Raw genomic sequence first — 26,858 nt, 5'->3', positions numbered from 1 at the left:
TCAGCAGAACGAAATTCAAAGAGAAATCACGATCGGTATCGCGGCTTTTTCAGACATTCTCCGTTGCTCGTGTCACATCCAACTCCCTTCTATACCCCATTCTCGATTGATTTTATATCCCACATGCACGTTCCGTTATACAACGCGCGCGCATAAATTTGGAAAATATTTACCATATACATAGTAGACGTGAGCGTCCCATTATATAGAAAATCCTCTCATTGTATACAAAAGAATAATTAAAATATTTCCAACTTTTGTAACGCACAAAATTATCTTATTCGTGAAATTATTTTATTGGAAATTTTTGAAATATGCTTCATATTTGTTTTCATGAATATTCATTTATATGTCAAAATTTATTCCGTATAACGCACACGCCCGGAGAGTCGTAAATAAATAAAATAATTCACACGGAGTGAAAAGTCCGACACTTTAGCGACATCAATTTGGAGTCATTATGTGACACACGTTATATACATATATATACGCTTGCAAAACACGGAGTTAACGGATTTTACGCCACGCCACTCGTTGTGTATCTGACAAATGGTTTCGCGTGTGATAAGGACTCTTCCGCGCGCGCTGAATAATTTATCTCGTCGGTTGACCGAATAATTGCAGGTCGTCCCGAATCGTGCGTATAGCCAAGTTTCTATCGAATGGGTAATCGGTGTGTATTTGCGTTCCACTATTTGCCCAGTAATTACAATATCAGTTGATATACATACGCGCGCAAATAACGAATTATTAATCGAATGCATATGCGGCGCACGCGCTCTCTCTCTATTAATCATCATTTTATTATAATGCCGCAATAAATGGCGTTTACGCATACGTTGGTTATCGAATCAGAAGTTACATAATTTCGAGCCGATTATATCGATCCGCGTGATTACCGCGCGAGTCTTTAACGCGCCTCATGCCGTATATATACATAGCATAGATTATTCCTTATTATATACTAGCCCCTAGCTATTTTCCTAAGTACACGCTAATGGGAAGCGATCACCATAGAAACGAGAGACATTTGCACGGTGACTCTGTCGTGAGAGAGGCGAACCTAAGTGCCATTCGACCATACCCGGGGCCTTTATCTCGCTCGCTAACTCGAAGAGTTAACAGCCACCCAGGATACACAGAAACGTTTCGTCGCTTCCCGAAATGTCTTCGCCGCTGCTAAAGCACCCCTTCGCGGACGATAATGACGGGGACAATCGCTACAGACAGCTCCGCAAAGTTGACAGATAACGCGAGCCGTACGCGATAAATCGCAAACACTCTCCTCTCTCTCTCTCTTAGATGTGATTTTTTGCAAACTACCTCGCGTTCACCGTTATGTCTTTACATCTTTGAAGTCGGAAGCTGTTGACGACAATTTCAAGCGAAAAGCTTTGCCCATTAGGGACGATGAAACATGCACGCGCGTTTACCTCTCATTGAAACGACCAGGAGACTTCAAACGCTATACAAGCGAGCTCAGTTAAATGTGATCTGTGTGCGTGTATACGTGCGCGCTACAATTTTATATAAGCCAATACTTTTTCTTCTCGCAATACAGTGCCGTCGGAAATAATACTCGACTCCGAGAAATTAAAGCACGATAAATAACAATTCCGACGCGAAGTTTAACCTTACCGTTCCTTTCCGAGCTCAGTCAGTAAATGCGCGTAAAGTTCGTCGCGCGAGTTAAGGAGACGCACGCAGCAGTGCGAGGTAGATTGCACGCTCGCTCATTAAAATTTACCTGCGAGAAAGGCGTAGCCTTGGCTTCAAAGGCGTAGCGGACGTTTGAAGACGAGCACATCGCACAGACGAAAGAGTAAACGCTCGCTTGACAATCTCAGAAAAATTATTTCTCATTTATTCGTTTGAACGAAATGCGATTCTTTTTAACGCGCATACGAAGAATGGAATATTCGCGTGATTAATATAGGAATTATTAGATAACCGAATACTATCGAGAATTCAGGTACGAAAAGAACTAAGAGACATTTGTGGGTATAGATGCAATAAAATTATTTTTAAATTTATCTGTTCCTATTGGAATTTATTAAAAATATATAAATTTGTGTTTAAATATAGCAGAGCCTTTCTTATTTATTATCTTATCAAATGTATATTCACCGACTCGAAGAAAACAGCTATGAAAATAAATACACGAATTATTAAATAATCGATACTATCGAGAATTCGTATAATTATAGAGCAATTAATTGAGCGATTACAAAATGGTAGAAATACAAATTCAGGTACGAAGAGAGTTAGTAAGAGTCATACATTTACAGATATAGGTGCAACAAAATTATTTTCAAATTCATCTGTACTTTTATTTGAATTATTTATTAAATTATGAAAAATATATGAATGTGCTCGAAGAAAGAAACTATGAAAAAAGCAAGCAAAAAATCTACAGAGGGACAATATGAGCTTGCTTCTCGCTACGCGAGTTTTAAACAGAAATATTTCCATTATTCCGCGCGAAGATGGCCGATGCCGACATTTACGATCCTCTGTCTTCGACAGGACATAACTTTCCCTCTCGCGGGCCGCGAAAATTACGCGTTATCAACGGTGTATGCTCTGTCAATCTTCACTTCGTCTCGTTTCCAAGTAGGATACTGTCGATGGAGCCCTACGCCACGGCGAATTTGGCGGAAGCCAAGACGCGTTCTTAGATGTTCCCCCGGAAGTTTCGATCCAAACTTCACCGCGTCTTCTCGTCGAAGCGCCAAACTTGTCGCGCAGACACACTCTCTCGCCGAGTCTTTCCCGAGAGCGAGACGAACTCGTGCGTAGTTAAGTGCCAATCAGTATTACTCGCGGAACACACAACGCGCGTGTATTTTAGAGACCGTCGTCGGCGCGCCGACGACGACGACGTTTCTTCGATCAGAACTTCACCGCCGTCAAATATTTCCAAAGATTAATAGCCAGCTCCCTCCTCGCAAAATTAAACAATCGTGAGATGAAAACAGGCTGCCTTGTTTTTATCGGAAAACGTCTGATTGATCAATTTCTCTTAGAGTCTGCGGCGGAATAAATGGTTTCTCCAAAATTTGACATAAAGCCTTATTAAAGGAAGATATTGAAAAATTTAATATTACACTTTGTTTTAATTCTACAATAATAAATTATTATTAGTATGAAATAAATTCGATATGAATGCATGAAAGCTGTGCAGTAAAGATGTATATTTTTTTTATCAATAAGATGAAATTCGATTATAAAAAATCCAGACAAAAATAATTGAAAAATAGCGGGCGTAGGATGCAACATTCCGCATCGCGTAAGGATCTTAAAGGGAGATATTGAAAATTTAATATTACTTTGTTTTAATTCTACAATAATAAATTATTATTAATATGAAATAAATTCGATATGAATGCATGAAAGCTGTGCAGTAAAGATGTATATTTTTTTATCAATAAGATGAAATTCGATTATAAAAAATCCAGACAAAAATAATTGAAAAATAGCGGGCGTAGAATGCAGCAACATTCCGCGTCGTGTAAGGATCCGAATCGGACAAACTAACATCACAATGGCGAGTCGATGTCGCAAACTAGCCCCACGAGCGACAGACCGCAAATCAGATCGCGGGACATATCTCACAGGAAGTATGTCCCGGAATATCCGAAGTTCGAGGCGAACGTCTGTCGGCGAGACAATTCGCGGCTTCCGCAAGATTCCGCACGCCGCGAAATCCGAAAGTTATGTAGCGAGAAGGGCAGTAACGACCGAAAGTTTGCTTTGCACGAAAGCCGCCAGTAGCTCCAGTCATTTTCCAGCGCATTCTTTTCCGCCCGAGGGCGGAGCAGCGTGTTATCTCTCTTCTCTCTCGGTGGACCGTCTCGCGCGTGACCCGACACGTGGTTAATCTCTTCAGTGTTCTGATTTATGCAAACACATGTTTACACGTCGCGCCGTTGGCCGCACATAATTCTGATTGTGTATCGCGCCCGCCTAATTAAACGCACGGTCTTTACTATATTACGGAGCCTTACCCCGTCGCATAAAGTATCTCTATCACGACGCGCAAACACGAGCGAGAGATGCTTTGCATAGCGGTGGCCACTTAAGGATTCGCTTTATCAGCTCCTAAAAAGCGGCAGATAATAGACGAATAGCTCTAACATTTTTTCTTTAATTATTAAAACTATTTTTTTCATCCATTATATATTTTGGGAAATTAATCGACCTATAATTAAACCTCCACGAGGAAAATAATATCATTATCAAATCAAGTAATATTATTATACAGATGGTGGCCACTTAAGGATTCGCTTTATCAGTTCCTAAACAGCGGCAGATAGTAGACGGATAGCTCTAACATTTTTCTTTAATTATTAAAACTATTTTTTTTCATCCATTATATATTTTGGGAAATTAATCGACCTATAATTAAACCTCCACGAGGAAAATAATATCATTATCAAATCAAGTAATATTATTATACAGATGGTGGCCACTTAAGGATTCGCTTTATCAGTTCCTAAAAAGCGGCAGATAATAGACGAATAGCTCTAACATTTTTTCTTTAATTATTAAAACTATTTTTTTCATCCATTATATATTTTGGGAAATTAATCGACCTATAATTAAACCTCCACGAGGAAAATAATATCATTATCAAATCAAGTAATATTATTATACAGATGGTGGCCACTTAAGGATTCGCTTTATCAGTTCCTAAAAGCGGCAGATAGTAGACGGATAGCTCTAACATTTTTTCTTTAATTATTAAAACTATTTTTTTCATCCATTATATATTTTGGGAAATTAATCGACCTATAATTAAACCTCCACGAGGAAAATAATATCATTATCAAATGGAATAATATTATTATACAGATAATTGCGAATGAATATAAACAAAAATGAAACGCGAGTGTAATGGTTTAATCGGCAAGCTTGAAATTCAACACGAAACCGCAGAACACATCTCTACCTGGGAAATAGCGAGATCAAATAACTCGTGGATTATTTTGACAGTATTCTATTAGCGTTCAATTACAAAGCGGCAATTGAAGGCGAGCAACAGTTAACCCGCTTTCGAAGGACTCTTACACGGTCTCCCTGGGGGCGTATACGAATGTTACCAGAAAGTGGCTCTTTGTGCCACGTCGGATTCGATGCTGGGAATCGCATAGGGAAGTTGCCGAGGAAACGGGTCGAGACGAGGAAGGAAGACAGAGAGAGAGCGAAAGACAAGCGCACAGACTCTGAGAAAACCCGGAAGGAGAGAACTTCATCGTAACAACTATCGCTCTAAATCTTGGCACGCTGCGAGCTACTCTTGCGGCGGCTCTTCCCCCACGAAGAGTTTCATTATAAAAGCCAAGTTGGCCGCTCGGCCCGCGGCGGAACGGAAACTCCTCGCGGACCCGCGTGATCGCCAAGCGCGGATCACCATCCTGCTGAATTTCCTACGGCCGCATCGCGGCCCCTATTCGAATCGAACCTCACGGCCAGAAGGGTAGAGAAGGAGGGAAGAGCTAAACCCTTCCAGCAAAGTTTCCGAACATTTTAATCGAGTTCGGAGAGAGAGAGAGAGAGAGAGCCCGATTATATACCCGCAAGTATTTAGCCGCGAAAGGAAATCGTTTAATATCATCGACTTGAGCCATCGGGATCCGACGTAATCGCCCAAGTTTAGAAACCTAATGGTAATGTAACGCTCCTTCTTGTATGTAGGGAGGATTCGATGCTAGGATATGGGATAAGGAAAACAGATGTGCAGGCGTTAAGTTTCGAGCGTTAAATTCCTGGTTAGATCATTAATCATAGGTAATTTTTTTGTTTCTGGCGTCAAACGTATCACCGAATACTTAAACTTCTTTTCTTCTGGTTCTTCCAGATATAGTGTTCGATAAAAAAGGAGCCGAGCAAAAGAAAATCATTCTTTATAATTTTCTTTCTTGCACTCAAGAGTTAGCTTCGGAGATGCTTTACGTCATAATTTTCAGAAAATTAAGCAAGTTATATAAAAAAGCTAGCATAGCTAACATTTTAACATAATTTATCATGCTTACAACTGTGACTTCTCTATAATGTGCTAGAAAAGTTTTATTCAAAATTATATATTATATATCCCTTAGAATTTTAACCTTCAAAGGAAATTTATTGCAGAGATTAAAGTTAATATGATTCTCATAATCTGTTACATCGCAGAAAGATTATAATAAATTATCTATTCTATAGTTGTCACATGTTAAATCGTATTGCATTCATAAATTTTTTAATCGGATTTATATCCAATAACTTGTTTACAAGAAACTTTTACATATAAATTTTTATGATATAACGGAGCACTTTGAAAACAGCCTCAATTACATGTAGTCTTTAAAAATATTATGAAAGAGAATGATATTTTATTCTCTTTCTCTTGGATTGTAAAAAATGGTATCCTTTGTTTTCTTTAGATATGATAATTATATATTATACACGGGAACAGTTATAAATTTTACATATTTATTAGCGCGATTATTTCAAGTACTCTTCTATGTAAAAATAGTAATTTTACAAAATGAATTTCTCTCTGAATGAATAAGTAATAAATGACATAATACACAGAAATTAAACCGTCACAGTTAAGTACATAATGAAAACGCTATTTAATCAAGAAATTAAATTATTCAACAACATTCCTACAAGCTCTCCCGTGTATACATAAAGGAATACCTTTACCGCGTTATTTTTATTCAACGCCAGAACGTGGAATGTAGATGAAACGAATATATAAGGGAGGAAAATGCTTGTTTTTCCAATCGCGCGACAGAGTCGGATCGCGAGTTTTCTTCTAAAGACCCAATTTCGCGACGGGAGAAATCAGTCTTCCGTCGATATTCGCGTCGCTCGCATTTGCCGGGCCGAATATTCGCTCTAAATCCGAATCACAGCATCAATTCCTGTTCCACGGTTAACGAATACGTTGCCGTGACGTTGACGGAGCGGAAAAGGACGAGAGAGATCGTCCTGGGAGCGAGAGAGCGACGCGGAACGAACGAGGGATCCGCCAGATAAGACACCAGATTTTGGAGGGAACGTAAACACGCGTTCTGCATTCCGAGCTTGAGACACGCTCGCGTTCGAGTTCGAGTTCGAGTTCACAGTCGACCGAACAGTTGTTAAGTCACGTCGTCATCTATGAGATGAATTTCCAAGTATTTCTCGCGCTGTGACACGGCAAAAAAAAAATATCCACGTCATCTCGATGCGATGAGCGTGTCTCTGCCATTTTCCTAAACATCCATCTCGTAAATCTCTCTCCGGATTAATAAATAACGTCGGAATGTCGTCGCGCATATATCAGAACGTTCTGCAAACACTTCGATATAAACATCCACGGGTGATTAAATAAATTATTAACAGCGTATTAATTTCATATCGCCAGATCGTTCCGATCCGAGTCTCGCGGGATATCTGACATTACCTTTTGTCACGGATTTATTTCGCGAGCTCGCAAATATTATTAAACTCCATTTCAGCAAATTTTTCACAATGGTTGCATCCGAAATTGCCGCTTATCAGGGCGTGGAAAATAATGTTACAAAACCAAACGAGAAAAAAAGCAACCGAGTATATATAACATATATATATCTCTTGCAAATTCTCTCGAAGCGCGAGGAGATGCATTGATGCACGTGGCTCAATTTTCTTTTTTATGTTTCTGCAACATCACACAGTGTAGTCACCATTAAAGTAATTAAAACTGGAAACGCTCATGGGATTTGTACGTAACGCTTTTATACGCGGGATATCGCTTTATTCGGCGCTTCATCCTCGTATTTCATCACTTCGCTTACGAGAGTGAAAGCGATAAACGGAGACGGGATCATCGAGGCTTATGTGCCGCATGTCGAAAGCTTCAGCGAACAGAGGAAGCTACGCAAGTCCTGATAAATCGATCCGATACAGCCAACGCTTTTGACCCGACGAGGCCAACTTCGGTTTCAGAATTATCTGCAAAGTTATTCCAGTTAAGCATTCCGGTTAACTCGGACAAACTTCTAAAAGCATCCCGCGTTTCCTCGGCGAGGCAACGGCAAATAAAGTAAACGAGGGCACGAGATGTTAATCCATTACAAAGAAGCTTCTCTTGCATACCGGTCGTTTGCTCATATATACGAAAAGGGAAAAAGACGAAAGAAAAGAATAACTCGCTGCTGGAATTTTTCCACTTTCCGGTGCAAATTCGCACCGATAGAAAAATCTAAGTTTTTCACTTTTCGGAAAACTAGGTATATATATATATATATATAGTGTCTATTTTCTACAATCTACAATAATGGAAATTTTATTTATCTAATTTGACAGAGAACGCGACAGTTAAATTTATGAAAAAAGTTGTATTTTATTTTTCTATCACCGTTCTATTGAAAAATCGAATCTATGTCATACTAAAATTGCTATTCGATAAATAAAATCAAAATTGATAAAAAAAATTCTCTTTTAAGATAGAAAATTGGGTCACTATGTTTTACGTTATGTGTGAAACAATTTCTCTCTATATTTTTGTTTTGAATACATATATATCGATGAAAAATAAATTTAAAATTGCAATTTTAGAGGAAAAGTTAAATAAATAAACATTGTCCGATTCAAAATTCCAATTATATAATATCAAAGATATTGAAAAAAATAACATTTACTGATATTCTCTCCTATTAAACGTGCATGTATAATACATGTATTCAGAAGAGTCGATCGCCATCCCTTACGTGGCATAAACGCGTTCTGCACAAATCATTCTTTTTTTTTTTTTTTTTTTTTAACACAGGCGTCTATTAAAGAAGAGAACGTGCGAGAGAGCAACCTGCCATTAAGGAAGAAATATCTCCCGCGCGGAATATCGCGAGGTCGAAAATTCCCATGAGGAGATTCGCGCAGCCACGCCTTGATTCGTGTTCCGTCATGAGAAGGATGTTATTCTTTTGCGAGATTGATCACAGGCTGCGTCCACACAACGCAAACGAAGACGAAACGAAACGAGCAAGTTTTCCGCATCCACTTTGTCACTTCCTTTCCCGTCTTTTCTTATAGATCTTTCCGTCAAATAAGCTTGTGTAAATATAAAAAAAGACACCAAAATCAACATCAATTTCGTAAACTTTTATTTCTCAGCGATCAAATGTGTATATCAAAAGCGATATAAATTTAGTTCATATATAGTTATTTGTCTAATTTTTTTTTTAAAGATTACAAATCTTTAAAAAAAAATTAGCTGCGTTTTATCAAAAAATATCGTTTCTAATAACATTTATTTTACACGAGTGAAAATTTCTAAATTATTCGATTTTCATTTTTATCTTTCTCATCACGATTTTTATTGGTATTCTAGTATATATATAGTTTTCATTAAGTGTACCAATTCAGAGAATCAATTTCCAATATTTCGTTCGTTTTAAAAGAAGATTTCGAAATAATGTAGCAAATATTCCCGGGTAGAAGTTTTCGTGTAAAAACTTTCAGCTCAGACAAGAGTCTAAAAATGAAACGATCGCTTTTGGTACTCGCCCCCTTTTGGTTTTCGCTCGGAATAACCTGTTTTCTTACGCGATCTTCCCTTTCTCGCGCGAAACTTGACTCGGTGGCGCGCAAATTGCATTCGAATCCGCAATTTTAACAATACGATACGACGCTATTCGCAATATGACGAAACACATAATGTTTAAGACGAGCCTCAAAGAGTCACAAAGAGCCTCAGTTTACTGCGCGCCGTAAGTCTTGCCGCTTTATCGTCCGCGTAAATTCGCGATAACATGGTGCATAACTCTGTCGCATACTGTCATCCAACAAAAGGCGCATTTATGGCTGAGAGGAGCCGCCACGTGGACGTAAACGCGGATACGGAGATATTCTGTCATATCTCTTCCTTCCTCGAACATCGAATAAAATTCATCGATATGATTGCCTTATCTCGGCTATCGATCCTCATTAGCTCTTCTTGATTCCATTACTGTCACACTACAATAAAAATTAGCCTCGTGTCAACAACAATCAGACTCTTCTTTCAATATTGACGATACAGACCATCATATAGATCATGAACGAGATACTGACCCGCGTTATTGTTCCCTCTTTTTTTATAGTAAAATGCATTAATTGGATTGCGGAAAACTTGTTTATCTTTCGCGTGAAAAATATTTTCGCTACGTTACAAAATTGGAATTTCGTGGTAAACACTGCAAGTTGTAAAAGCGCATATTGTTGGATTATAAATGTAATATATAACTGTAGAAATATATAAAAAAAACTTAAAATTATATAATATAAAATCAAATAAATATATAAAATGTAGAATTGATCTATTTCGCTAATAAATGAAAAACGTTTACGTTTAATTTTTCTTTTTAAGAGAGATAACTTTTGTTTACTTTTATAAAATGGAGATACCTTTGAAAAAAATTTGATATATATTTTAACGAGAATTAAGAATTTCGAGCGAGAGAGCTAGACTATGAAAAACAGAGCTATATTTCAAAGGGACCGGCAAGTTTAGAATTAAGACGACGAGACTTATGTAAGGACATAAGTATAGCTGTGCTTGACAGAAAGGATGACTCTTCTCGCAAGAACTTAACTGGGGATTATCTTTATCCTCTCGGGATAAAGCGTATTTGACAAAACTTTCCTTGTGCGTCGGCTTCCTCTGAGATGTAAATAGGGTCGCATCGATAAATCAATTAAGGCTTAATTAGTTTACGTAGGATCGTTGACAAAAAAGAAAGAGGAAACGGCGCGTTATTGTCTCGTCTGCCGCGTTCTCTCGCGACGGCTTCTTTTATTAAATTAAATATACTCCTAACGAAATCGGTACCAATCGCGCCCATTACCCCGGAAACTCCTCGACGCAAAGTAACTTCCACAAGATTACTTCGTCTACTTTGTCGTCGTCGTCGTCGTCTATCGGAAACTGCCGAGAGATTTTCTCCCACGTCGGAGAACGTGACCCGATCTCCTCTTTGAATTTTTTTCCTCCTCGCCGGATGGAAGAAAGAGTCTCTTCTCCATCGCGAGAGAAGAGAAGTCCCCTAGTTACGCGAGAATACTCCCGAGACTTTAATGAATTCCGATGGGAGGACCAAACGGCGAGGAGGAGAAAGGTCGGGTTAGCAGTAGGGAAGAAGGAAGTAAGAAGGAGGATAAAAATGGTAATTACGATATAAAGGGGTCCCTGGGATAAGAATACCCGAAGTAAGAACGAAGGCTATAAGAAGCAAGCGAGACAGAACCAAGAAGTTGAGAGAGGAAGGAAACAGGACAGGTTGAACGGTGAACAAGGGATGGAAATAAGAGAGATGGCGCTAGAACCGCAAAGTTATGAGCTATTCGTAGACATCTAGAAAGAGGTCGAGCGGAAGAAATGCTAGAGAAAAAGTTAAGAATGAACGACAGTCGAGAATGCGAGCGAGAGAAAGAGAGCGTCGTGCGTCATGAAGTTTCAAACTCTCATTCGCCGGTAATTTAATAGTTTATTATTAAAGATCGCCTCTACATGTATTAGAGCCGCGTGGCGCATTTTCATCTTTCACGTATCGCGCGTCCACCATTCGGAATCGTCCTCGATCACGTTCGCGGCTCTGACTTCGTTCAGGCCGTTAAATTTTCCTGTTACCGTTCCTCGATTGCCGCAACCCGACGACTCGCTGAATATTAACCCCTGCGAACACCCGGCGCGAAAACAATACCCGATATATTGTACGCGACGTTAATATCGATGCGACTCCGGACGGAACTCGTGTCCAGAATATACAAAAACCACTGTTGCACGAACGTTTCCAACAGATGCACTTGGATTATGCGCTCATTAAATTATGCTACATTTTCAATACTAAATTATTATTAAAATTATATTTAAAAAAGAGAGATTAATTAGTCTCATTTTTTATAAATGTATAAAACATAATGTGTAAATAAAAAAAATGATTAATTTCTATAATAATCATACCAAAATAAAATGATTATCATATTGATGCTATCGCTTGCTAAAGCGAGAAATGAAATTCCCAATGGTATCGTATATGCAAATGGGAGGACAATTCACTTTCGAGTGCTATTTCGGAAACCTCCTCTAGATATTAAATAACGCTAACTTTCCAAGATCGAATTGCAACTACTCTCTTCCTAAATCCGTGTCTAAAAGGAACAAGGCCCGGGGACGGATCTACCTACTCTTTAAGGCTATTACCTTAAGGCTGTTACCGGAGATCATCCCCGGTTATCAAGAGTACAGGCCGGGGAATACCTGCCGAGTAGCAGGATAAACAAGGTGGGTTGCGCTCGAAAGTTAATCTAATCCCACGTAATAAGGCTGTAAACGAAGAGGGAGACGGAAGGAGTGAGAAAGGGAGAGTCGAGTAGCTCCCGAAAGGGGACGAAACGGAGGAGGAAAACGGGAGAGAAAGCGAAAGGGGGATAAAAGGGACGAGCGAGTAAAAGACGTCGTTTGGAAGGCAGATACGCGTCGGGGTGAAGAATGATTAAGATGCATCGGTTTATAATGTCTCTGAACGAACGGACTTGCGCGCGCGGAACTTAATTACCGCTTAATGAAACTCCCGGGCGAAACGAAATCCTTATCGGTTCTCGCGATGTCCCCGCGAGAACGCGATATCCACCAAAGATCGAAATAAAAGACGCTTTGACAGGATGTTTCGGTCTCTCTGTATCGTAGCTTTGAATCGATGGAAAATGAAAAATATCTCGTTAATTGGCATTTTTATAAAACCCAATTGAGAATTTTCTCTTGCATCCTTCTTTCATTCGTCTCATTATTTTATGTATGAAAGTATTAAAGATTAAATCATCGAAGAATGAATACTTTACGAGATACATTTCATATTTTCCGTCAAAATTAATTATGAAATATGTCGTAAGAAACTATTTAAAACTACAACCTGATCTACCTCACTGGATGTTTCGGTCTCTCTGTATCGTAGCTTTGAATCGATGGAAAATGAAAAATATCTCATTAATTGGCATTTTTATAAAACCTAATTGAGAATTTTCTCTTGCACCCTTCTTTCATTCGTCTCATTATTTTATGTATGAAAGTATTAAAGATTAAATCATCGAAGAATGAATACTTTACGAGATACATTTCATATTTTCCGTCAAAATTAATTATGAAATATGTCGTAAAAACCTATTTAAAACTACAACCTGATCTACCTCACTTGGAGAACATCCTGTATAATGGCGTTAGTAAGTAGAGATAACAACCCAACTTTCCTTCTTTCACTTTTTCTCTATAGCGTAAAATGAAGTATTGAATTCACTTTTATACAAAATTATTAAAAGAGCGGCTCAAGTTAAAATTGAATTTCGTATTAGACAATTTTCAGGCACAAAATAGTTTTGCACATACAGTAATACAGTTAAACAATCACATCCGTGTAGATTTTTCGTATGAATATATCGTAAGATATTTAAATGATGATATTTAAGAGCCGAAATCTCCAATACTTTTATTCGAATTTTTTATTATTTTTAAATGACGTTTTTATATCTTGACTTTAAATATGTTACGATATATTCATATGTGTTTCCAAACTTGTAACTTCCAGATAATGATTTATATCAATATACTACACGGTATAAAACGATTCGAACGAACTTTAATCTGCAATTGCGTCGAATGCGCAACGCACGCGTTGCATATTAATCAGGTAAAAGTCCAAACTCTAAACTCTCGGCCTCTCAGACATCGCAACGATTATCATTGTACGTGGCAGCGCTTTACCCATTGCACAAAGCGGCTGTCGCGAATTATTCCAAGTGCTGCAACGGGTAATCGCCTATTTACCGCGGCAGACGAGGATTAGCATCTCGGACGTGTTTATCGTAGGATTACCGACTTTATTGCTCGCGTCTTCGCAGAACTCGCGAGTGCATCGAAGGGAGAAAGAGTGGATCTTCTTCTCCTCTTTGCTGGAAAATTCCCTTTTCCCGGTTTTTCGCGCTCCTTCTTCTGCTCGCCGTCCCTATATCGGGCTACGATTTTTCCTTTTTCCTCCGCTCTGCCTTCCCAGAAAAGATCATTCCTGCATGCATTTTGACTACCTTCTTTTATCCCTATTTCCAATCGAAGCGAGAAAACACGAGGGAAGCAGCGACATTGCCGCGACTCGCCTCAAAAGGAAAGAGACTTTCTCTCTATATTCCCGTTCTACTTTCTACAAATATTCACTCGCATTATATTTTATTTCATCAAATATGTGACCGCACGAATAAGGAACGGGCGTGAAAGGAACGGGCAGGTACACATTCGCATGAAGGGTGAATAAAAGATATGGTGAAAATACGTCGTATATCTATCGTACGTTGTATAATATTGTGTCGACTTGCTTATTGATGACACGTATCGCTCAGCCTGAAACGCAGTTTTCGAACATCTCGTCGAGACATTGGAAACGGATGTCTCGACGTTATTATTCCACGAAGAAGAGTCATCTTTAAATAATTTATAATATTTTATCCTTTCATCCTTAATCTAATGATTAGAAAAAAAATTTATAAGTCAATATTTTTTAATTTTTTATCTCAAATATTTATATCAGTCTTATTGATTTTATTTTTCTTTTACTATTATAATTTCAACGATATAATTTTTCCACGTCTTTATATTCATAGAAATTAATAAAATAATATTCGATATAGCTTGTGGTTTATTAGAGTAATACGAAAATATGATAAATCATGATAAACGTGATAAATGTCAGCAAATTAATATTTAATGATATATGAGCAAATCATGTTATACATATTTCAATATATTTCACGCAGCGCAATTTCTTTAGCGTAGACGCATGCCTGCGTGTATGTATATAGCGGACAAATTTTCCGGTTAAAATGGGTTATAATACCGAAATTACTTTCAGCACGCGCCGGATGTTTGAATTTGAGGTACACCGCGATTCACGAGGCCATCGCGTATAATATTTAAGGACATAATCGGATCAGCAACAGCCATTAACGCGCGATCGCGGGCGCATTGTCATGGAATTTGTTTCTACGGCGAGAACGCAATCGTCTAAGAATCCCGGGGTAGCTCCCGGCATTAGCGTGGCAACCGCAATTGGGGACGAGATATTCGAGCAGAAGTAAACCATTGTTCGCGTTATTCAATTGCGAAACGGAAAGCGACAGGCCAGGTAAACGAGTAAAGAGCAGGCCGGTTCCTCTCTCTCTCTCTCTCTCTCTCTCTCTCGGAGAGATGGAGAGCAATGCAGCCTCCGACACAGAGAGGAAACTCTAAATCTCTTGAGGGAATCCCCCCGACTGCACTAATTGTATAACAACGCGAAGGGCGGAAGAGGTTGGCGGATAAAGCTTTTCGCCTGGTCACGTAATATCAGCGAAAGAATCGCAGGATATTCTGATTGATTTGTCCTCGATAAAAATATCATAACAAAAGTGGAGTAAACTGTTTTAGCTATAATATTTAAGGGGTTATACCTACCTGTAAGGTCGTAAAAAACATGTATTTTTAGGATTTTTTTTTAAACAAAGATTTTTTTAAATAAATGATTAATTATTCGAATGTATACATTTTGAAGAACAGCTCTTGTTGATATCTTTTTTGTTTTTTAATATTTTGTAATAAAAAAATATTATAGAATCTTCAAAGTGTATATACATTTGAATAATTAATCATTTATTTTAAAAAATCTTGCAGTTTAAAAAACATTCTCCTAAACATACATTTTTTTCGACCTCATAAGTAAGTGTAACCCCTTAAGAAAGAAAAGATCGCTGAATATCAATTTTTACATCATTATATGTTTATACTTATGTAATTATAACAATTAATATAGTTTTGCTAATTTTTAAAAATAAGAAGACACTTTTATGAGCTTATATATTTTCGCATAAACGTATAAATTATTTTAAAAAATTAGAAAAATACAATTATATAAAAAGCTGAATCATAAAAAAATCCTTTTATATCTCGTGTGCGTATATACGTTAAAAATTTTATATTCCGATTCACATAAATTTTTCTCTAAAAAATGTATAACTTTATTTGTTCCTGTAATTATTTGACTTTAAAATTACGAATGTAAATGTATAAATTTTTTTTTCGTTTCTACGAGTTTATCGTAATTTAATAAACACTTCGCTCGAACCGAATATAAACTTTTATAAAATTGTACTATATTTACTTTATAAAAGCGTTCTATAAAATGAAAGCTTTGAGGACTCGACATTTCGTATGCAACGACCCAATAATTCTATGCCATTCTAATGGTAATCTCATGGTAATTCTATGATATTTCCAGTAGCATTCATTCTCTCCAGATCGAATAATAATCGTGTCTAGTACTCGTAATGCAAAAATCTGATGACCTCGTTATAATTACGTTTGTGCGTATATGTCGTGAATAGTTCGTATGCCATAGTCGTTAAATCAGATTGACTAGCAAATCGATGACAACGGCGAAGGGAATACATTGGCGTTAATTAAGTGGACACTTGTTGATTGGCATGGCACGAAATCCAATAACGGTCTTCGAAAGGCTGGGCATTCGAGAGAATCCCGCCTGAAAACGACGAAATTTACGTTACGCGTCCAAATTAACAGACTTTCTGGATCTTCGATAAAGAAAATGGAAGAAGGAATGTCGGAGATATCGGATCTCTTTCTCTTCTGTGTATCCAGGATATAATCTAATATAGAAACGACCGACCACGCGCATTAATACGATTGTATCGCCAAATACCGAACCGGAAGGCGAAACACACTATGACGTATATGTGTTGCATTGTACTATAGTCTCGAGCAATTTCAACAATCCGCTGCAAAGCACAGCGATTGGATTTAATGAAGATGATCGAACGTGACCGATCTGCGTTCGAGGGAATGCCCGAACGGCGATTTTACGGCGAAAAGCCGAGACTCGCATATCCGGCGAACGAATAACGCCAATGACGGCTCAACTCGTGGAATTTTAGGCATTCTAATCGGGAAATTCCCTATATACTTTGGCAGCGCGCGAGCGGAATGCAGAGATATAACGATCGATCGCAGACTATTAATCGGACATCGAGAGGCCGTCGCGCGTTCAAGATGTGCGCATGCATGATTCGACACATTTTGCGTTAAAATAGAAGTCGCGACCGAAGACGGTTACCGAAAAAAGCAGTCATGTATAAATCGCCGACTACAAAAATAAATCTCCATTTTCACAAATTGAACACAATGAAATAAAAAGTTCCCTCGATTCGCTCCACCGAAAATATTATCCGATATACTAAATTACACGGTCCTCTTCTCATAAAGAAAACGTCGAATATTGATGTGAAATTTCCTATATTGTTAAACGTCGCGAATTTAACCCATCCAGTTGCAGTGTGCCAATTTTTTTCTTAACCGAAAAATTTTACGAGTTTTATATCGAAGAGAAATTTTCAAGATAGCTAATTGCAATTAATATATATAAACACGTTAAATTAAATGGTCCTCTCCTCATAAAGAAAACGTCGAATATTGATGTGAAATCTCCTATATTGTTAAACGTCGCGAATTTAACCCATCCAGTGCAGTGTGCCAATTTTTTTCCTTACCAAAAAATTTTACGAGTTTTATATCAAAGAGAAATTTTCAAGATAGCTAATTGCAATTAATATATATAAACATGTGCAACGCTAGATATTTTTAAATATGTATGAAATAACTAAGATTTTATTTATTTTTTTATACTATATAGTAATAATCTCAATATTATTTTTGTAATATCAAATCCTGAATTACGCATCGTTACGAGAGTAATTGAATACGAACATAATAGAGGAATATTATTCGAAAGAATTACGCCAACGCGTTTCAAAGTCGGCCAAGTAAAACAAAGTGTCTCGTCTCGAGTAACGGATCTCCGGGTTCGTTAGCACAAATGCGAGACGTCGTGCAGCACTGTGAGCCAATCCGACATTTTCCGAGCAAATTAACACTTACCGTGTGTAGCACGGCTAACGAGTAGACGGAATCTCTGTCACACTCCTCCCATCCAGCCCTTCCTGACAAAGCCCAAGGGGGCTGTTTATCCCTATACACATTATGGAAAATGCAAAGCGCATATATACATACATACATATATACATCTGTCTGACGCCGACCGATACTGGAATATTAATCGAGGTGATTAACCCGCGAATTAAATACCACCGGGGTAATCGCTCGTAGGTCGTCGTGATATTTAGAATGGCGATTTATCTCGCGATGATATATATTGTCAATTTATTTCGCTCATTTATTTTATACCATTTTTAGGCGTAACAAATTTTTAAGGTCAACCGACTTCTCAAGTGTTATATTATTATTCAATGTACTATATAAATTCGATTATTTATTCGCGTATTAATCGTTGCACTTCACGAAACACAGCGCTTGCAGCTAACGGAATTGCAGATAAGGGAACGATCGTATTATCTTAATAACGTCGTAAACACGTTGTTCCAAAAAGCGCAATATAAACGAGCATATGCAGTGCAAAACGAGAGAGAAAGCAAAAGGGAGAGAGAAGATAGCTTGGATGCAGTCACAGATGCGGGAAATCGTCCCTGCACGTGGCAAGACGAAAAACAATTAGGGGAAATTGCAAATATAAATATCCGAGAGCACAACCAAGCCACAATCGAGCCATGGCAGATCGTTCTGCCGCGGTGTAATTACACATATTACGCTATTCTCTTTTTTTCACAGCGAACGTAATAATTACACGAATAAACAGGTCGGGGCCGTTATTAGCAACGCGATTACTATAACGTCATCGGTGCGCCAAAGCGGAATAATAATTGTAGGTATTCAAAGCAAGTGATCACATACATATATGTATATATATTTTTAACTGAAAAAAATTATTAAATTTATAAATATTTATTTCAATACTGCCTAATAAATGATTTTTTTGACAAAAAATATTCATCTGTTTTGAAAAGGATTCTTTTGTATCAAAAATAAATGTTTTTCACATCAAATCAATATTATTAGTTTCAAATGAATGATTTATTAGGCAATATTGAAATAGATATTTATTCGAATTCAATAAAATTTTTTTTCAGTGTATATATATATATATATATATATATACATATACATATATATTTTTTTCAAAATATAGACGAAACTGAAATGAAACTGCCTCGATCTCATCGTTGGCGAACAAATAATAAAAATGGTCGATCGATGCCAAACCGAAATCGCAATCGAGAAGATCAAACTTTTTTCGAAAGCTCGGAAATAACCACGAAGATCGTACAACTTGAACTTTCTCTCTTCGTCATATCGAGCTCCGTCGTGAGCACTCGGGAGCGATTCCGAGGCCTGTCATTTCCGGCGGGTTAACTAGGATAACGATGTGTAATCACGGCTGTCGAGAGCGGGTACCCCCGATTATAAACACAGCGATGCTCGTGGGACGCATAAATAACGCAAATAACACCCTGCGGTCGGCCACCCTCTCCCTATGCAATCCCCACCCCTTTTCCTCTTCTTCTTCCCCTAGAAAACTCACTCCCTTTCGCACAATACGGCCAAGATACTCCGAGTCGATAAACTCGCCTACTCGAGCTACCTCTCTTCGACTACTTCAAATACTCGAGCGAGATAATCGACGCAGTAGCGTTTATACCAACTATTTCGACGAGAGTGTGAATACTCGCCGTAAATAATAGTGTTAACAAAAGTTACAACAAGTCAAATGAGAAATACAGGTCCATGAATGAGCAATGCAATTGCAATTTGCAGCATTTCGAAATGTGTCACGATTTCAGCCGCACCGGGACCATTCGATCGAAAATCGCAAGCAGGAAGCGTTTTATCATTCCTATTACCGTTAATGCTGTTATTGTCATTATCGGGCGAAATAATGCAGGCACATCGAGCGCGCGAGACGCGACGTAGTAATTTCCTAATATAAAATTAATAGACATAATAGCATTATAAAATCGTTCGTAATAATGACCTATTCATTTCACGAACTTGGAGAATTATTTAAAATTATCAAGCACCGAGAAATCATTATATAATATACGTTGCAGAGTTCTATTTATCTTAATAATATCATCATATAATTTTTATTTCATAATTTTTTGCTTATTATCATCTCGAAAAAATTCTAAAAAATATCTGTCAAGAGTGAAAAAATTCTCTATTATCTCTACTCATATTTTTTTGAGATATTTTATTTCGTGTATGGAAACTATTACTCTTTTCGTCAGGAATTAAACGTAACACGGAGAGAAATGTCCAAAAAGAGAATATAATTTAGGACGGTTCCACGAGCACGTATCGACAAACTCTCTAATTTATAAGAGCAACGTGCGGTCGCGATAATAAATTGGACGATGGGCGCGAGCGCGTAAATATTAGTCAGACAATCCGCATCGTGCTCGTGGTAATTTACATTTTCCAGTAATCACGATCCTGGCATAGTGCGGATATGATTTTCAACGGTATTAGCATACATCTGGTACACCTGCAACCCGCCGATATTAATTGACACGCCGCGTCTCTCGCAAAGAACACCACTGTTGCATTCATATTACCCGATAATACATTATCAATATTATAATAAAAGCGACTCTGTTAAACCATTTAATATAGCGTATAATCCTATCTCTGAAAAAGAGCCGTCAACTACTATCGCGATGGATATTTTAGAACAATCTCGATATTAACAAAAATTTAAATATGACATTTTAAATTTTAAATTTAAATTCCAAAAATAAACTATAATATAAGACAAAAAAATAATGTACGCGAGAGAGGAAAAGATCGTTTGCACGAAAGGGCAGAAGTAATTACGAAAATTGTTCGACCAGATCGCGATTAAAACACGTAATGTATACGCGTTGTTCCCAAATTATCGATATTTTTTTTTACCTGCAGCAATTTTTTTGACTAATTTGATGGTAAATTTTAATCAGCAGAAATGTCGATTAAGTCATTGTTTATTCGTGATTTTAAGCTTCAAAAAGTAATGTGTTCTATTTTTCTTAAATGTATCTGAAGATTGCATCGTGTTTCCTCCCCAAAATTTAATATGTCGAAAGATCCTTATTATTAATCGATTGTTAATTCTCAACTTTTAAGTAGGTACTCCAATATTTTTGTTCAGCACAATATACGCATAATATATTGATCGTTTCCAAATCGATACTTTTTAACTGCAGCAATTTTTGGCTCAATTTGATAGTAAATTTTAACGAAGCAAAAATATCGATTGAGAGTACATTGTTTATTTGTAATTAAGCTTCAAAAATTAATTTATTTTCCTTAAAACTAACAGAAGATTGCATCTTCTTTCTTTCCTGAAACTTAAACTTTGTCGAAAGTTCCTTATTATTAATAATCGATCGTTACTTACTTGACTTTTAAGTGCTCCAATATTTTCCTCAAAAAGTTGATTCTAGATAAAATAAATATGGAAAAAACAAGAGATTTTAAAATGTTTTATAATGCGCACGTCCGCGTACGCGTTCACAACATCCTGATGGGAACGATACATGTTTTACATAAAATATTTCGAAAGCCTCTCGCGGAAATGACGATGGAAAACGAGAAGTTGAAATAAAAGAAGATTATAAAAAAAGCGAGAAGAAAGAGATAAATGCCTGCGGGAAAGATCGAGAACAATTGCAGAAAATTTGCACGTTGTGACTCCGCGGAAGAATCGCGCGACCTAAATCTTGGCGTGAAAAGCGCGCGAACGTTTAATTGATAATTTTCATCCAACTTCTCGGGAACACTTATTTGATCAAAACCTGATATTAATTCCGCGGCACGCGTATGCATTTTATACGTCAAACAATTACGAAAATACACAATGGTGTGCGATATGTAAATTACTGCGCGTAGACGTAAAGACAACAAACTAGCGTTACGAAAGCATTGTGAATTTATGGGCCGGGAGTTGGAGAAACGGCGGGAAGAAAGGTTTGTCGCGAGAGACAGAAAAATACAGCCACTGCGCGAGAAACAGCGGAAGGGCGTAACTTTTCTTTACTCTGCGCGCGTCTTTAGATTTTCCACCGAATCCTCTTCCCGCTTTCTTAGTTGCCGCGCGTTTATATTCCAACCTGTCTCGAGAGAAATGCGCTGCGAAAACGATAATTAATTTTGCAGAAAGTAATTAACGATGTTTTATGCATCGCGCAAGCCAACGCAAATTTTTGCCAGGGCCTCCGCGTTTATTTCGCATTTATTTTTCTTCAACCGCTACGCGCATATTATAGCTTTTTAGTCGCTTCCGCATATATATATATATATATATATATATATATATATATATATATATATGTATATATAGAGGGAGAGAACGCGCCCATATAGGTCGTTCTATAACGCAATATCCATGCCGCAACATGAATTTTCCCCGACGGTTGAAAGCCACGAAATTCATTTAAACTCGATTCGCGTACCAAATTCGAAATAATGACGTTCACGCTGATGCACTTGAAATCAAACTACTTTCCGAAGATCAATACAATGAGCGCCGGAATCGATTCCAACCGTTGAAATAAACCGCGAATGTGCGCGAAAATAGCAACCGCGCAAAAAATCCCGATGCAACACGTATACAAACCTATATATATTTCTAAGATTGCAAGACTCACCGTGAGAAGGAAAACGCAAGCTCAAGGCGAATCGTCGCTTATGTCTCTTACCTGAAACAGACGAAAAGAAGTGTCTTTTAAAAGGACAGTTCGGTGTGCACATAAACACACACACACACACATTTTAAGGAACATATCGGTTTCACTACGCGAGTTTCCGCACGAGTTTCCGGAACAAGTCGCGCACCCGAAAAGTTGGCCATCCGCGACGAGTTTAATCGTATTTCCATTAGATTGTTCCTTTTTCTATTGTGTAGAGAGAGACTCCACCACTAACCGGGAAAAGTTTGTCCGGCCTTAATCGCTGCCAAAACTCGTAGCGACAACTGCCCGACGCTCAAACCCGTTTGTTCCGAATTGCGCGCGCAATTTCTTCTTTCTCGCTTCTTATAATCCGATGGAATGTCTCTAAACGTTGCCCGGGGAAAGCATCTCGCGAAATTACTCGCACGAGCGACATACCGAACAACTGCAAAAAGAAACTCGGCGCGCGCGAAGAGGGTTCCAAAACTATTTTAATTGCATTAGCGAACATTTTTTACTCGACGCTTCGCATTCGGATGGTCTCGATTCCGATCTCTTACGTACTTCGCTCGAATCAGAATAACGCGTTCATAAATATTTGCATTTCGATGATAAGAGAGCCCCCGAGGTTCGATGGGAAAAATATCCCCCCACGAACTCGATATTTCACGAATATTTATCTTTTTCTCGATTTTTTAATCAGGACACAACTGTTCCGTTATGGTAAAGCTCTCGTAAATCCCGACGCCCATCGACATGGGAGATTAACGCGGGAAAGTGACTTTTTTTGTATTTGTTCCCCGAACACGGATGCTTACAATGCACAAGCGCACAATGCGCATATTGTTTTAAGTGATATACTGCCCGGCCAATTCACAAAATGTCAACGCATTGATCCTCAAAACGGTACACATTTTCCGAACATTATATCCATTATGTATTTATTTACAGTTGCAACGTCGATCGAAAAAAAAATTCTTAAGCTCCACTGTAAAATCGGAGGCCATTGCGACCGTACTAACGATCTAACGCGTACATATGTGAAATTACAATCAGCATACAAAATTGAATCAACGCCTGAACAATCAAGCGCGATGTTTTCAATTCGTAAACGAGAAAATGTGTTTTACTCATGGAACGCTTCGATTTGTCTCTTTTTCGACTTCCCTCTCTATCCCCCTTTTAATGCAATCGCCTCGTTAAATACACTTGTTACTACCATCGTGCACGGTGCGACATAAAGCACTCTGGATCAGTTACGGCTCTCTCTCTCTCTGTTTCCTACGCCAGACAGTGATAAATCAACAAATCTCTCAAGTTTATCGAAATATTAATATTACGCGTTATATAAATTTACGTACGCTTGTTTTGATATGCACGAAAATGCACAAACTTCGCTAAAGTCAATACTCGGCGCGTTAGGTTTTTCACTTATTATTAATTAAAATAAATAATATACGATATTTTAAAAGACAATTACGTATAGAGTGTAATGCAATATTTTACAGGATAATTACAATATATTTGAGATTTCTATCAATTTGAGAATAAACGCGCGCGTATAAAATATTCCACAGGATTGGCTCAATGTGTTTGTAATTTACGTCAACCGAAAGTCCCTTAAAGCCAAGGCTTGAAACGACGAATCGAACAACTCGGTGGAACAAATCGCTTTTCGCGCAACGCGAGAATGACAAAAGGACCGCCGCGGTTTCGCGACGAGAAAGGAAATATACGCTCCGGTTTTAATGGCAACGAGGTAAAAGGAAATTCAAAAAGAGCCATAGAGGGTGGAAAAATCCTATCAGAAAGAGGGCTTCGCCCTTTCCCGCGTGCGGTCTCTCGCGTTTGCCCTTTTTTCTTTCTTATACTATAATGAAACCATTAAACACGTCGTCTTACTTACGTATGCCTCGACTCTCGGACTCGATCTCATTTTCGTTTGGCCGAGAATCTTCACAGAACTCGCGTGCCACGAACCGCCCCTGTGTCTCTAATTCATTCACTCCTTTATCTCTTTTCCCTATGTTACACCGCGTTTGCGTCTCGCGAAAAGAATAAAGACGGATTTTCTCGCAAAAGTTTCTCACGCGCGACGATCCAAATTTTTTTGCGACCCGAAGGAAAAAAACAGAAAAAAACCGCTAGTCCGGCATTAATTGAGAACCACTTGCACGCAATTAGCGCGATATATTTCAGTCATTCTGCAATCAATTATCTCCGTTAACATTCACGCTAATGACTCGTTTATTTACCGCTTTACAAGCGTTATTCAACATTTATTTTATCGTTTAACCGCAAAATACGTTTTATCTTTAATTCGCGCGATTTTACAAGCCGTAATAAAATGGACGTGTATTAATGTAATCGCAATATAAAAGAATAACCGCGGCGGGCACTCTGTATTTTCAAAATGTACAATAATTTCGTAAACAGCATCAATAATACAAAATCGATATCGCTGTTTCACAATATTTCGGGAAATTCCGCGCTGAAAGCGCGTGCACATATATGGTGAATGAAACACCAAACCTTACCGAAATAAAATGCAGTTCCTGGAAAGAAGACATCAGGCCGCAGCAAAGTATACTGTATATATAACATATGTATGCGAACGCGAAAAATCCGGCGCAAATGAATGGGTACTGCCACGAGTAGAGTTTCGCGCTAAGGGTTGGCGCGAACAAGGTATATAAGCTCTTTCTCGTGTCGTCGCGTGCAAAGTGAAAAAAGAACGTGAGCAAAGTACCATTTGCTACACTCACATGTACATATATATATATATACATATATATATATATATATATATATATATATATATATGTATGTACTTACATGCGCGACGTGAAAGAGCGAGTGAGAGACAGAGAGTGAAACGAGAGAGCGTCGACGGGACGAAAGGACACGAAGGTGTTGAAAGGGTAAAATATTTTCCACGTCGATTTCCCCGCTCTGGCTGGCGCAATAGTGCCATATGATAGCAGAGATCAGCCAGCGGATGCACTCGACAGAGAGAAGATCGTTCTCATGACGGTCACGCGCACCTTTCTGTCTTTCGTGGGCGCCGGGATACGCGACCGGCATCACGTACCGATGAAAAAAAAAGAGGGAGTTTGGCCGCCCGACGCGGAAATATTCCGAGGTAAATGCGCCGTACGAAAGTCTGTCGTATCCGGCAATAAATATTTTTAGAGATAAAATCCATCTCTCTCGCCGGCGAGATATGTAGAGCAACTATTTCTCTGTATCAAAATTTCATAAATATATACGCTCCTATAAAGAGTACGCAACGTATGATATTTTCGAGAAAAAAAAATCGAGAAATGTGTATACATGAAGTATATTACTCGCAAAATTGGACCAAAAAATTTTTAAAACATACAGGTTTCAACAAATCAATTTTGACAGACGAATTAAATACAGATATTTTACCTTCTCTCGATATTTATCTCAATTTTCTGTTTATCGAGCTTTTTGTCTTCCTATATTAAGTTTGAAATTTCCATCTTTTATTGCGTCTTCTATTCATCAAAATTGATTTTGACGGATCTAATTTAACTTTCTAAAGTTTTCTATTTTTGTATCGTATTTCTGAATTTTTCTACTTTTTCAAATCGTCTCGGATATACGTAAAACAAAGCTCGTATATTACGTTACAATTTCTCGCTCGATGAAAATTCCCCCAAAATAATTCGAGACACCTGAGAATAAACTACAATGTTTATCATTGCCGCCAGGGATCTTCGAAAACTCTGAATCCCTAAATCCGTGAAAATCATAGCCATAGAACCGACGTTGCATTTCCTAACAGACAACACAGCGTCGTCCGTTTAAAAATGTACTCTGAAAGCAAAGCATCCGTGTGTGCAAAATGTAACATCCATTTCATTTAATTGCAAATTAAATATTTTAATGCAACAACAGCGCGTTAATTAATGACAGCAAATTAAATGTTCACGTTAATAAATATCTAAACAAATAAAGTATTCTTCGAACGAGAGATATTACGTGTATCGGAAACACGATTCACCTATGCAAGATAAAGGGATTATCAATATATCCGTTTGATAGACGCTAGACGTTCGCTGCTTCTGATAAGCAGTCGCCGATGAGGCGGATACCATTTTGGCGATGTATAGAGCTTAACGCACGCATCCAGATGGATAGACAGTGGATCTACGGATCTCCCGAGCTGTGCTAATCAGGGCTTTATT

The 26,858-nt window shown here is 38.0% G+C and overlaps 1 protein-coding gene and 1 long non-coding RNA gene across 5 annotated transcripts in view; both read right to left on the bottom strand.

The window, feature by feature from the left end:
* The window catches only part of hiw (MYC binding protein highwire), a 184,172-nt gene that overhangs the window by 48,843 nt on the left and 108,471 nt on the right, over positions 1 to 26,858 (bottom strand). The window lies entirely within an intron of this gene.
* Positions 22,654 to 26,858, bottom strand: part of LOC146724457 (uncharacterized) — a 44,841-nt gene continuing 40,636 nt past the window's right edge. Inside the window, exon 3 of the long non-coding RNA XR_014924050.1 lies at positions 22,654 to 22,671. This is a non-coding gene — a long non-coding RNA (uncharacterized LOC146724457). The remainder of the gene's footprint in view (positions 22,672 to 26,858) is intronic.

This window comes from Nylanderia fulva, unplaced genomic scaffold, assembly GCF_048542155.1.
Source record: "Nylanderia fulva isolate GAGA-0341 unplaced genomic scaffold, ASM4854215v1 Scaffold13, whole genome shotgun sequence".
NCBI classification, from domain to species: domain Eukaryota; kingdom Metazoa; phylum Arthropoda; class Insecta; order Hymenoptera; family Formicidae; genus Nylanderia; species Nylanderia fulva.
This window is presented reverse-complemented; position numbering and strand designations above follow the sequence as displayed.